Raw genomic sequence first — 11,278 nt, forward strand, 5'->3', positions numbered from 1 at the left:
CAAAATAAAGAGGCAACCAACTGAATGGGAGAAGATTTTTGCAAACAGTGCCTCCGATAAGGGGCTAATATCCAAAATATACAACGAACTCATGAAACTCAACAACAAAAAAACAAACAACCCAATTGGAAAATCGGCAGAGGACCTGAAGGGACATTTCACCAAAGAGGATATACAAATGGCAAATAGACATATGAAAAAATGCTCAACATCACTAATCATCAGAGAAATGCAAATAAAAACCACAATAAGATATCACCTCATCCCAGTCAGAATGGCTATCATCAACAAGACAAATAGTAACAAGTGTTGGAGAGGCTGTGGAGAAAAAGGAACCCTCATACACTGTTGGTGGGAATGCAGACTGGTGCAACCGTTATGGAAGGCAGTGTGGATGTTCCTCAAAAAATTACGAATAGAATTACTGTATGACCCAGCAATCCCACTCCTAGGTATCTACCCAAAAAATCTGAAAACATTTATACATAAAGACACATGTGCTCCAATGTTCATTGCAGCCTTGTTTACGGTGGCCAAGACATGGAAACAACCAAAATGTCCTTCGATAGATAAATGGATAAAGAAGTTGTGGTATATATACACAATGGAATATTATTCTGCTATAAGAAAAAATGAAATACTACCATTTGTGACAACATGGATGGATCTTGAGAGTATAATGCTAAGTGAAACAAGTCAGACAGAAAAAGCAGAGAACCATATGATTTCACTGATATGTGGTATATAAACCAAAAACAACAAAAGAACAAGACAAACAAATGAGAAACAAAAACTCATAGACACAGACAATAGTTTAGTGGTTACCAGAGGGTAACGGGAGTGGGGGGTGGGAGATGAGGGTAAGGGGGATCAAATATATGGTGATGGAAGGAGAACTGACTCTGGGTGGTGAACACACAACGGGATTTATAGATGATGTAATACAGAATTGTACACCTGAAATCTATGTAATTTTACAAACAATTGTCACCCCAATAAAAAAAAATATGAAAAAAAAAGAATCTGTGTGAGCTTGGGCAAGGTCCATTTGCTCTCTGGGCCTCACTTTCCTCATGTGTAAAACAAGAAGGTTGGATTTGATTATCTTTAAACTCCACTTTTACTTCTAAATATGATTCTGTGGAAAATCCCTATCCTTTCAGTTCAACCAATGGAACTATGACATCACACATACCCTTCAATGACCACAAGGTGTCAGAATATACTCATCTAACACTTAAACAGGCCTCAAGTAACAATTCTGCTTATTTTGCATTAAACTGGAAGACTAATTTACATATATCTCACATGTTTCAAAAACTTTCGTAATAATCCTATCAAGGAGGTAAGGTAAGTATTGTCAGTAAAATTTCTCCTGGAGATAATAAAAAGCCACCCATATAGCGTCTACCACCCAATAATTAACCCTTACTTTCTCCCAGACACTACATGCTTATTTTCTTCACGAAACCTTCAATTGGGTTACTTTTGTTCCCCATATCCAAATTTTACCCATCGTCCAAAAGCTAGCCCTACCTATTCATAACAGCAATAATAATAATGTCTAGAAATAACTCCAACACAAAATGCATGACCTACAAGAACACAACTATAGTACCTCACTGAAGGATATGAAAGATGATGAGAATAAATGAAGATACCTACCATGGTTTGGAAAAGTCAGTTCTCCACAAATTATTTTTTTTTTAATTTATTGGGGTGACAATTGTTAGTAAAATTACATAGATTTCAGGTGTACAATTCTGTAATACATCATCTATAAATCCCGTTGTGTGTTCACCACCCAGAGTGTTTTCCTTCCATCACCATATATTTGATCCCCCTTATCCTCATCTCCCACCCCCCACACAAATTAATTTTAATCCAATACATTTTTCCTATTAAACCTGAAAATTCTCAGCCTAATTAGTCATGCAGAAGAGAAAATGGGCAAAATGGTTTGGATTTGTTTAACCTCTGGAAAATATTAAGAAAAAATAAAGAAGTTACACATGCCTTACAAAATATCAAAACATTTTAAATTTAGTCATTGAAACAGTGAAATGGCACAGGACAGGGAAGACAGATCAATGGACCAGAACAGAGTCCAGAAGCAGATCCTGTATATAGAGGAATTCAGTATTATATGATAAAGTTTGAGTTGAAAATAAGTGATAAAAGAATTCAGTAAATAGTAATTGCAAAATCAACTTTATTTGGAAAAATAAAATTCATTGAAATCCTACCTGCATGCCATAGTGAATTCTAAGTAAAGACCTTTTTTTTAAAAAAAAAAAATCCATAATACCATAATAGGAAAGAAAAGATACCTTCATTCGATGTGCTTCATTTTCTTTCTCTGAAAAAGAGATAACACTTACCTCGTAGGGCCACTGTGGATGCTAAAAAGGTTGATTAATGGCATATTGATAAGTACTGAATACACGCTCGCAGTACAATAGAATTACAGTAAATATATAGTAATAAATGAATTATTTTTATTAGACTGGAGAAATACAGGATTGTAGAACAACTCAGTTGCTCTAAATCACTCAGTTATATAACGGATCCAAAATTTATAACTGAGACACAATTAGAACCCCAGGCCTCTGAGTTCCAGCTCAGTTCTTTTTGATATAGATTCTCTCTCTCTCTTTCTCTCTCTCTCTCTCTCTCTCTCTCTCTCTCTCTCTCTCTCTCTCTCTCTCTCTCTCTCCATTAGGATACCATTTTAACACTGAAATATTTCATTGGCTTCCACATGATTTCAGTATCTTTTCATTTAGAAACTCTTAAATGATAAACTACTACTGTAAAGTCATTTTTTAAAGTCAGTTTGTAATTAAGCATAACAATATTTACATACATTTTAAAAGCTACAGCATGTTCATTTTCTAGGATATTTAAAAAACTTTTTTCAGTTACAGTTGACACTCACTATTATATCGGATTCAGGTGTACAGCATAATTGTTAGACAATTATATAACTTACAAAGTGATCCCCCTGATAAGTCTAGTACTTACCTGGCACCATACATAGTTGTTATAATATTATTGATTATATTCCCTATGCTGTACTTTACATCCTGTGACTATTCTGCAACTACCAATTTGTAGTTCTTAATCCTTTTACTTTATTCACCCAGCTCCCCAACCCCCCTCCCATCTGGCAACCATTAGTTTGTTCTCTGTTTCTATGAGTGTTTCTGTTTTGTTTGTTTACTTTGTTCTTGAGATTCCACATACAAATGAGCTCATATGGTGTTTGTCTTTCTCTGTCTGGCTTATTTCATTTAGCATAATACCTTCTAGGTCCATTCATGTTGTCGCAAATGGCAAGATTTCATTCTTTTTTATGGCTAACTAACATTCCAAGATATTATTAATATTTATTCAGTCCACGGTAAATGCCTGGTGTAGCCTTGAAGGTAGGAACAACTGAACTATGGACAATGCTCTAGTTTGCTGCTGCAGAGAAAGCACTCAATCAGAAAAATCAAAGGACTGATTGCAATCTGTCAAGGAACAACCTAAGAGTCTACAGTCCTATGCCACCTCTCAATAGGGACCTTAATCCTACAGGTAGCTAGAAAACTCATAGCCATTTTGAAAAGGGGGCTAAATCTTACAGGCAAAAGTAGTCCCACGTATGGCACAGCAATTTACTCGAATAATCAAAAGATTGATTTCTCATAGATAAGCAAGTCTTTTCATTTCCCTTCAGAAGAGGAGTATGAGTTCAAACCCGGACGGGGCATGTCATGGCTCCTTGGGCTGAGTCAAGGGAAGAGTTGATATGTAGTAGCTGCCATACAGGAGGCTGGGAAAAGGATGAAAGGCACTGGCCAGAAATTCAGGGACAGAGTAGAAGGATGGTAAGTGGAAAAAGTAAGGAAAGGATGAGGATTCCAAGGAAAGAGATGGTGCTAGTGCATGATGTAAATTTCACGAGGATTTCTGATTTCACAATCTTCCCAGAGAGAAATGCCTTTTTGAAGCTGCTGAAGTTGCAGGTTCTGGTTCTATTCTACATCTATCATGTTTCAACCCAGTCACTTCAATCTATGTCACTTAATTGCTGTATCTGTTTGCTCATCTGTAAAATAGACACCTGCTGCCACCACTTCATGGGTTTTTGGGGAGACCTCTGAAGACTTTGAATATTACACAAATAGAAGGGATTGCTGTGATTCAAGGTATCTGCTCCACCTGCGTTATGTAGAAACAGGAAATACAGCCACACTTATTCTCACCTTACTCTGCTTGAATGGACAAGAAAATAACAACCCTTGCTGGCCCTACTTTTTGGCATGTAGAAATGTGGGGATACCAACACGATGGATGCTACAGCAAATTCACCCAAGAACCTGCCCTGACCTTTTATCACCCCATTTATTATTGTTTCTGAGAGTCTAAGTAGAATACAGCCAGAAAAAAAGTTACCCGGGGAATTTTAGAGAGAAGGAGGATGCTATCCCCTTGGGATCATAAACAGAAGGAAATTCACCTTTCACCTTTGTCAAACGGAAATGAGAAGTCTCCCACTCACCCAGCTACTCTGCACCTCTGTACCCCAAACCATTTCCACAATTTATAATCCCAATTCCACATCCTCTCTTGGACCTTTACTTTTACCTAAAGGACCCTCTCATCCTAAAACCATCCCAGCACAGATATTCTGGACCAATGAGATACTGAGTAATATTCTGACAAAGATTTTGCAAAAGTTGCAATGAAAGGATAGCATTGCATGTGTGAGAATTCCTGGCCCCAAATTTTGGATTATATTTGAGAAAGGTGCATGGGCTTGGCTCTTGAATGAAACAGGCACAAACCATGTCCTTCTGGTACTGTCGGCTTGCTATCCCAACAGTATTTTCATTTCCATTGCTCAAAAGTGTGATTAGCTTCTCAGGAGAATGAGACCCTCAATAGTACCTGGAAAGATTCTGCAGTGAGAAAAACCAGCACTGCCTTTTAAAACAGACAGCAGAGGTCAGCAAAGCCTAGTCCACTCATCTGCTTGTAGACCTTGACATTCGCATTGCAAATTTCAGGTCCATTAGCAACCAAACCTCTCTTTTGAGGATCCACAAGGTAATTGAGAGAAGGTTTCTCCTAGATATAGAGAGTGAACACTAATCGGTTCAGTATTGGTATAATAAGAGCGAACAAAGCCATGGCTCTTGTGATTATGCTGTAAACACAAACAACATAACAGGCTTCAGGAGACATTATTTTCAAAAGAATAGACTCCTCTCAGAATTGCTCAGGAGCAGGTGATATAATATAGGAATAGACACAAAGCATATATATGATATGTCTCACACTTGAATAAGAAGACTGCAATTAAGGAACGCCATTTAAAACTATAATTGATAAATTTTAAGTAAATATACCCTTGTAACTGAATGCAGATGGCAAACCCACTATACAGATGACCCCTGGGCATGAAGAAGAAATAAACAGGAGGTGCATTACATGCTATTAATTATTTTCACTGCTACAGTTGTTTGCTATATAATACAGGTCAAGGGGTTAGCTTGAAGCTTCTCCTAATATATTAGTAAATAAATTTGAACAGATTTTAATTTGCTAATGGAAAGGTCTGGGCCAGTTGCAAATAAGTGTGAGGCTACTTTGTCTCCCTCATTAGCATGCAACCAGGATTATCCTTCCCATTCATACAAAATGTTACATTTCCATAAAGTGTAGTGTAATTTGTCAGAAAAAAACTCTGTAAACTATATTAGAATAAAGATAAATTTGTATCATGTGGTCATCCGCCTCATAGAGTCTTTATGATAATTGCATGTCTAACACCTGCCTTCAAATAATACCGCCTGCCAAATAATACTGCTCTGAATCTTCATAGCATGTAAAAATGACAGGGAATAAAATAGCTATTCTCATTTATTTCTAAGTGTCTACATGCAGAGCTATAGCCTTTACTGTGGCCCACTAGTGTGTCCTAGGTTTTGTTTTGTTTTATTTTGTTTTGTACAGAAAACTCTCCCTGTTTGGCAATTTTAAATACTTAGTTTACATTATGGGTTTAGGATGTTTTCAGAAACCTGACATTAAAATAACACAACACCTCAGAGACACAGACAATAGTGGTTACCAGACGGTAAGGGGGTTGGAGGGTGGGAGATGAGGGTAAGGGGGATCAAATATATGGTGATGGAAGGAGAACTGACTCTGGGTGGTGAACACACAATGTGATTTATAGATGATGTGATACAGAATTGTACACCTGAAATCTATGTAATTTTACTAACAATTGTCACCCCAATAAATTAAAAATAAATCAATAAATAAAATAACACAACAAATAGTTGTGTGCTATGTGACGAAAGCCCTAGTTGGAAGTGAAATGACTGTTGCAAGTTAGATATGGTAGACAATTTAATCTGATTGTAGTTTATATTTTTCAGTACCTCCTGTCCCCACCCCCAATCATTTATTTGATCCATTGAAAATTATCACTAAAATTTGTAAGATTTACATCCTGAATGAGAAAGAACCGAAATCTAAAGTTTAGAACTGTAGAAATGAATTTTCATTCTCCATTTTCATTTTTCCTCCCTACCTGGCCCCCAGGGGGACTGCACTTTCTCTCCAACTCCCCCCACCCCAGCCCAGCCACAGCCCCAGTCGCTGAGAGACTTCAGGGAGGTAGGCATCTCTATCATTGTTATCCAATTATGACTGGGAGTTCCCTAGATTTCCATTCCCTCTTTGAAACAAGTCTTTTCCTGGTGTCCCACAGTGATGAGCAAATCCTTTCTGGTGTCAGGGCAGAGAAAGCCAGCTGGAATGGCTGGTTCCTCACCCTATCGTGGGACGCTCAGGAAGAGATGCCCCACACAGTAAAAGGACGCAGTGACAGGGCTGAACAGCAAAAGGCTCTTTTTGAACAGATCAACATAGAGTCTACCTGCCAGGATTGTGGCTTTGTATGGGAAGGGGCCAAATTCACCATCAAGGGGAAAGACTGTTAAGAGAGGTCGACAACAAGAGAAGCAAAACTGATATGAGAACATTTGGGTTTATAAAATATGATAGCTTCAGGAGTTAAATTGGCCAAAAAATCTCATAAGACTTCTTCAGACTTTTATTGTCACATTTATATTAATGGCTCAATCAACATTTCCAGTGTTGAGCTCTCTCGCAAATAACTAATAGTTGATTTAGTGTTTTGTTACATAATGCATTCAAGTTTACTGTTGGATTAGATGTTCACCATAGCCCTGTGAAGTTGGCAGGGCTCAGAGAGGAGCAGTGACTTTCTTTGAGTCACACAGCAAGTACTCAGGTACTGGCCCAGTGACTCCAAATCCCAAGCTCTCTTCACAACTCTGTGCTGCTTTTCCCCAGCCTTAAGTACCTAAGAGCTGTGCCAACTCCACGCCACTGCCATGGGAACAGCCTAGGTGAATGCAGGGTGACATTTTGAAATCCCTCAGCACATTTCCCCCATGTCTTTCTACCCCTTAGGATTCTTGGCTGAGTCCAGAAACAACAGCGAATGCTTGATCGAAGAACCACCTCCCACCCCCTCACCTCCACCCCCAACCCCTCCAACTCCGGAGGCCCTCTCTTCGCTAGTGGCAAGTTTGCACCAAGTTTGCACGGGAATGGGAAGAAATGCTATTATTCACAGGATTCAGTTTGTAAAGGGGGTTGTGGGTGGGCAGGTCACTCTCCGACTGACTCACCCCTTAGGGGTTAGAGCTATCTAGGGCATAGCCCAGCACTGTCCAGTCGCTTAATATGAAGCTGAAGTGAATTAAACTGATTCCCCAACATGGATGGCACAGCAGACCACAAGGTCCCCCATTATACTCCCCCACAAATTGAAGAGAAAGGAAAATATGACTTAGTCTCTTTCTAGAATCTCTTAAAGGGATGTGGAACTTCTGGACAAGCCATCTCATCCACATTCCTAAACAGAGTTTTGGTGTCCAAATATTTGGAACAAAATTTGGTAGGAAAAAAGACAGAAAAATATAAGACAAAGATTGTACCATTTAATAATTGTAAAGAGACAGAAAAATAAGTCCATGTAACAAAACACTATTCTACTCCACAAGCACAGGACCCATTTATCACTGAGTATTCATCTTTTCACCTGTTACATCATAAACAGAGGACCTCATTTTTAATACCCTCAATCAATTGTCTTTCTGGAACATCATCATTTTGAGAAAGTGCAATCCCCTTTTTAAAAAAATCATTGCAAACACCCATAGTAGAGGTGGTACCTCTGTTTATGATACTGGAATCTCAGGGGCAGTCCCTTCTTTATCCTAGATTGTCACTCACACCGTTTCATATTAAAATAACGTAGGGGAAAACTGTAATTGAAAAAAGAAAAGAACCGCCCCCCCCAAAGATTAATTCCACCTGTTTCTTTTACAGTTTTAATGTGGTTATAAATAAATTTAAAATTACCAAAAAATTAAAAAAAAAAATTAATGTGAGGAAATACCTCCCCAGTCAGTGTGGGCTGATAGCTCTGTTCCAAAAGCTACTGCCCACCTTTTGAGCAATATATCCTGTTTTATTCAGTGCAGTACTTTGGCAATGAGGCATCAGAAATGGCAGGAAGACACGTATATGTTAATCTTTACTAATTTCCAACACTTTTACTTTCTTTTGTGTTGCAAAAAGATAAAAGAAAACCCCTATTTGAAAACTGGGAGGAATGAAGGAGCTTCAGAGTCAATCCCCCTAATTAAAATAGTGCCTCAAGGATTATTCTAACATAGGTCAATGTCAGGTACTTTTAATTCCAAATATCTTCCCTCTTTTGTATGGTGGAGAATAGAATCCGAACAAACAAACATTAGAAACTTGCACTTTAGGGCATCATATAGGTAGACAATGTCTGCTAACCGTGCGTTGTCTTCTGGGAATGAAGGCGGTCATTATGAGCTTTGCTGGTATTCCCACTACAAAGGTGAAATGCTGAAATAAAGCTAGGAAAAGACACTACATTCAGAGAGCATAGCTGAACACTTCACTTTATAGCTCAGAAAAAGTAAACTTGGCTGTGATGGAGGGAAGCCCAGATCATGACATTCAAAGAGGGAAGTAAACAAACCTTGAAACAAAATAATTGAGGTAAATATAGGACTTTCCCCCTTCTTAGACAGGTATTCAACTCTCCACCTACCTCAATTTACAAAGAAAGATAAAAATGATGTGATCATTTTAATAACTAGCACATGAAGTTCTAAGTTGCCACTTCATTTCTTTTTTACTCTATAAAATATGAACTAATTTTCTGCCTTTGATTATCTCCCTTGCAAGAGCTATAGAAAGTCTGGAAATCCAAGAAAACTTTCAGCCTGGAAAGAAAAAGTAAAGCATCACATGGTAAATTTGACATCTTGGTGGGTATTTCACATTATTCAAAGCCTGAAAAAGTGGTTCTCAAGGCCTATAAAATTAAAGATAGTTAAACTTTGCTTTCCGCTATAGGCCTGAGTGGCTGCTATGGAAATGGGCAAGTTTATGAAACCCGGGAACTTGGTGCTGGTCCTGGCCAGATGCTATTCTCAAGGCAAAGTGGTCATCGTGAAGAAAACTGATGATGGCACCTCTGACTGACCCTACAGCCATGCTCTGGTGGCTGGAATTAACCGCTGTCCCCAAAAAGTGACAGCTGCCACAGGCAAGAACAAAATTGCCAAGAGGTCAAAGATCGTCTTCTGTGAACGGTTATAACTACAACCACCGAATGCCCACAAGGTACTCTGTGGATATGCCCTTGGACAAAACTGTCATCAACAAGGATGTCTGCAGAGACCCTGCTCTGAAACACAAGGCCCGACAGGAGGCCACGGTCAAGCTCGAAGAGAGGTACAAGACTGGCATAAACAAATGGTTGTTCCAGAATCTGTGGTTTTAGAAAGTCAAAAAAAAAAAAAAAGATGGTTAAAATTTAAGCCAAATAGATTTTGCCAGTATATTTGCCTAAAACAATTCGAAGTGCACAAGAACACAGTGGTAGGTTGTAATTAAACATAATACACATAGCGCTATTCACAAGAGCCAAGACATGGAAATAACCGAAATGCCCATCAGTAGACGACTGGTATACAACGGAGTATTATTCAGCCATAAAGAAGAAGGAAATCTTAACCGTTTGCAACGATATGGATGGATCTAGACAATATTATGCTAAGTGGAATAAGTCAGACGGAGAAAGACAAATACCATATGATCTCACTTATATGTGGAATCTATAGAATAAATGAGCAAACTAATCAGAAACAGTCTCAGAGACATAGAGAAAACACTGATGGTTGCTAGATGGGAGGGGGGTGGGGATGAAGGAGAAGGGGAGGGGATTAGAAAGCACAGTCGGTAGCCACAGTACAGTCACAGTATCATGAGGATATGAAAGACAGTTTGGGGAATACAATCAATATTGTAAAGATTTTGTAGGGTGTCAGATGGGCACTTGTCTTTTTAGGGAGACCACTTCATGGACGACGTAGATGCCTGATCACTGCACTGTACACCTGAAGCCAAAGCTGAATAATATTGAATGTCAACTATAATTTTATATATATAGTCACAGGGTGTGGAGTACAGCATAAGGAATAGAGTCAGTGGAACTGTAACAGCTATACATGGTGTCAGAGGGGTAGTAGATTGGGGAAAGGGGGTTATCACTTTGTGAGGGGTGAAATGTCTAACTAGTACATTGTTTTGTACACCTGAAACTAACACAAATAATAAAAAAGTTAAAAAAAAATACTGCATATAACCAGACTACTTCCAGCTGCTTTTATTAGAAGGAAAGAAAAAAAAGCTTAGAAAAATCTATTGTTAGACAGCATGCCCCCAGGACTCTCGTGGCCATACTTGTGTTTCCAATTAGCTGCCTCACAGCTTGCCCTCTGTACCTGGGATCTGCTGCCAGCTGTCATTCCTGTTGACAATCTTAAATTCGGGATTCTTACAGAAGCAGAGACTGATGCTCACCCTGTTGCTCTAGCAGAGAGAGACTCAACATTGCAGTTAGTTTACCAAATCCATCACTCCACTGCCTGTGTGTTTGGTAGCAACAAACCGACATGATGGAGGCCCCTGGACTGAATAGGAAACCTCTCCCACTTCCGCCACTGAAGTGGTTAGGACTTTCTACACAGAAAAATAGTGCTTTGGGGGGGGGTGAAATCTATTGTTAGAAAAAGTGGTAGGATAAACCCTCCTCAAGTCACTTTATCAAAACACCCTTATGCCCACTTTCAATTTAAAT

At 38.8% G+C, this 11,278-nt stretch overlaps 1 pseudogene; it reads left to right on the forward strand.

The window, feature by feature from the left end:
• Positions 1 to 9,510: 9,510 nt before the first annotated feature.
• Positions 9,511 to 9,919, forward strand: LOC117027641 (60S ribosomal protein L27-like; annotated as a pseudogene).
• The last annotated feature ends 1,359 nt before the right edge of the window (positions 9,920 to 11,278 follow it).

The sequence above is a fragment of the Rhinolophus ferrumequinum genome, chromosome X (assembly GCF_004115265.2).
Source record: "Rhinolophus ferrumequinum isolate MPI-CBG mRhiFer1 chromosome X, mRhiFer1_v1.p, whole genome shotgun sequence".
NCBI lineage: Eukaryota > Metazoa > Chordata > Mammalia > Chiroptera > Rhinolophidae > Rhinolophus > Rhinolophus ferrumequinum.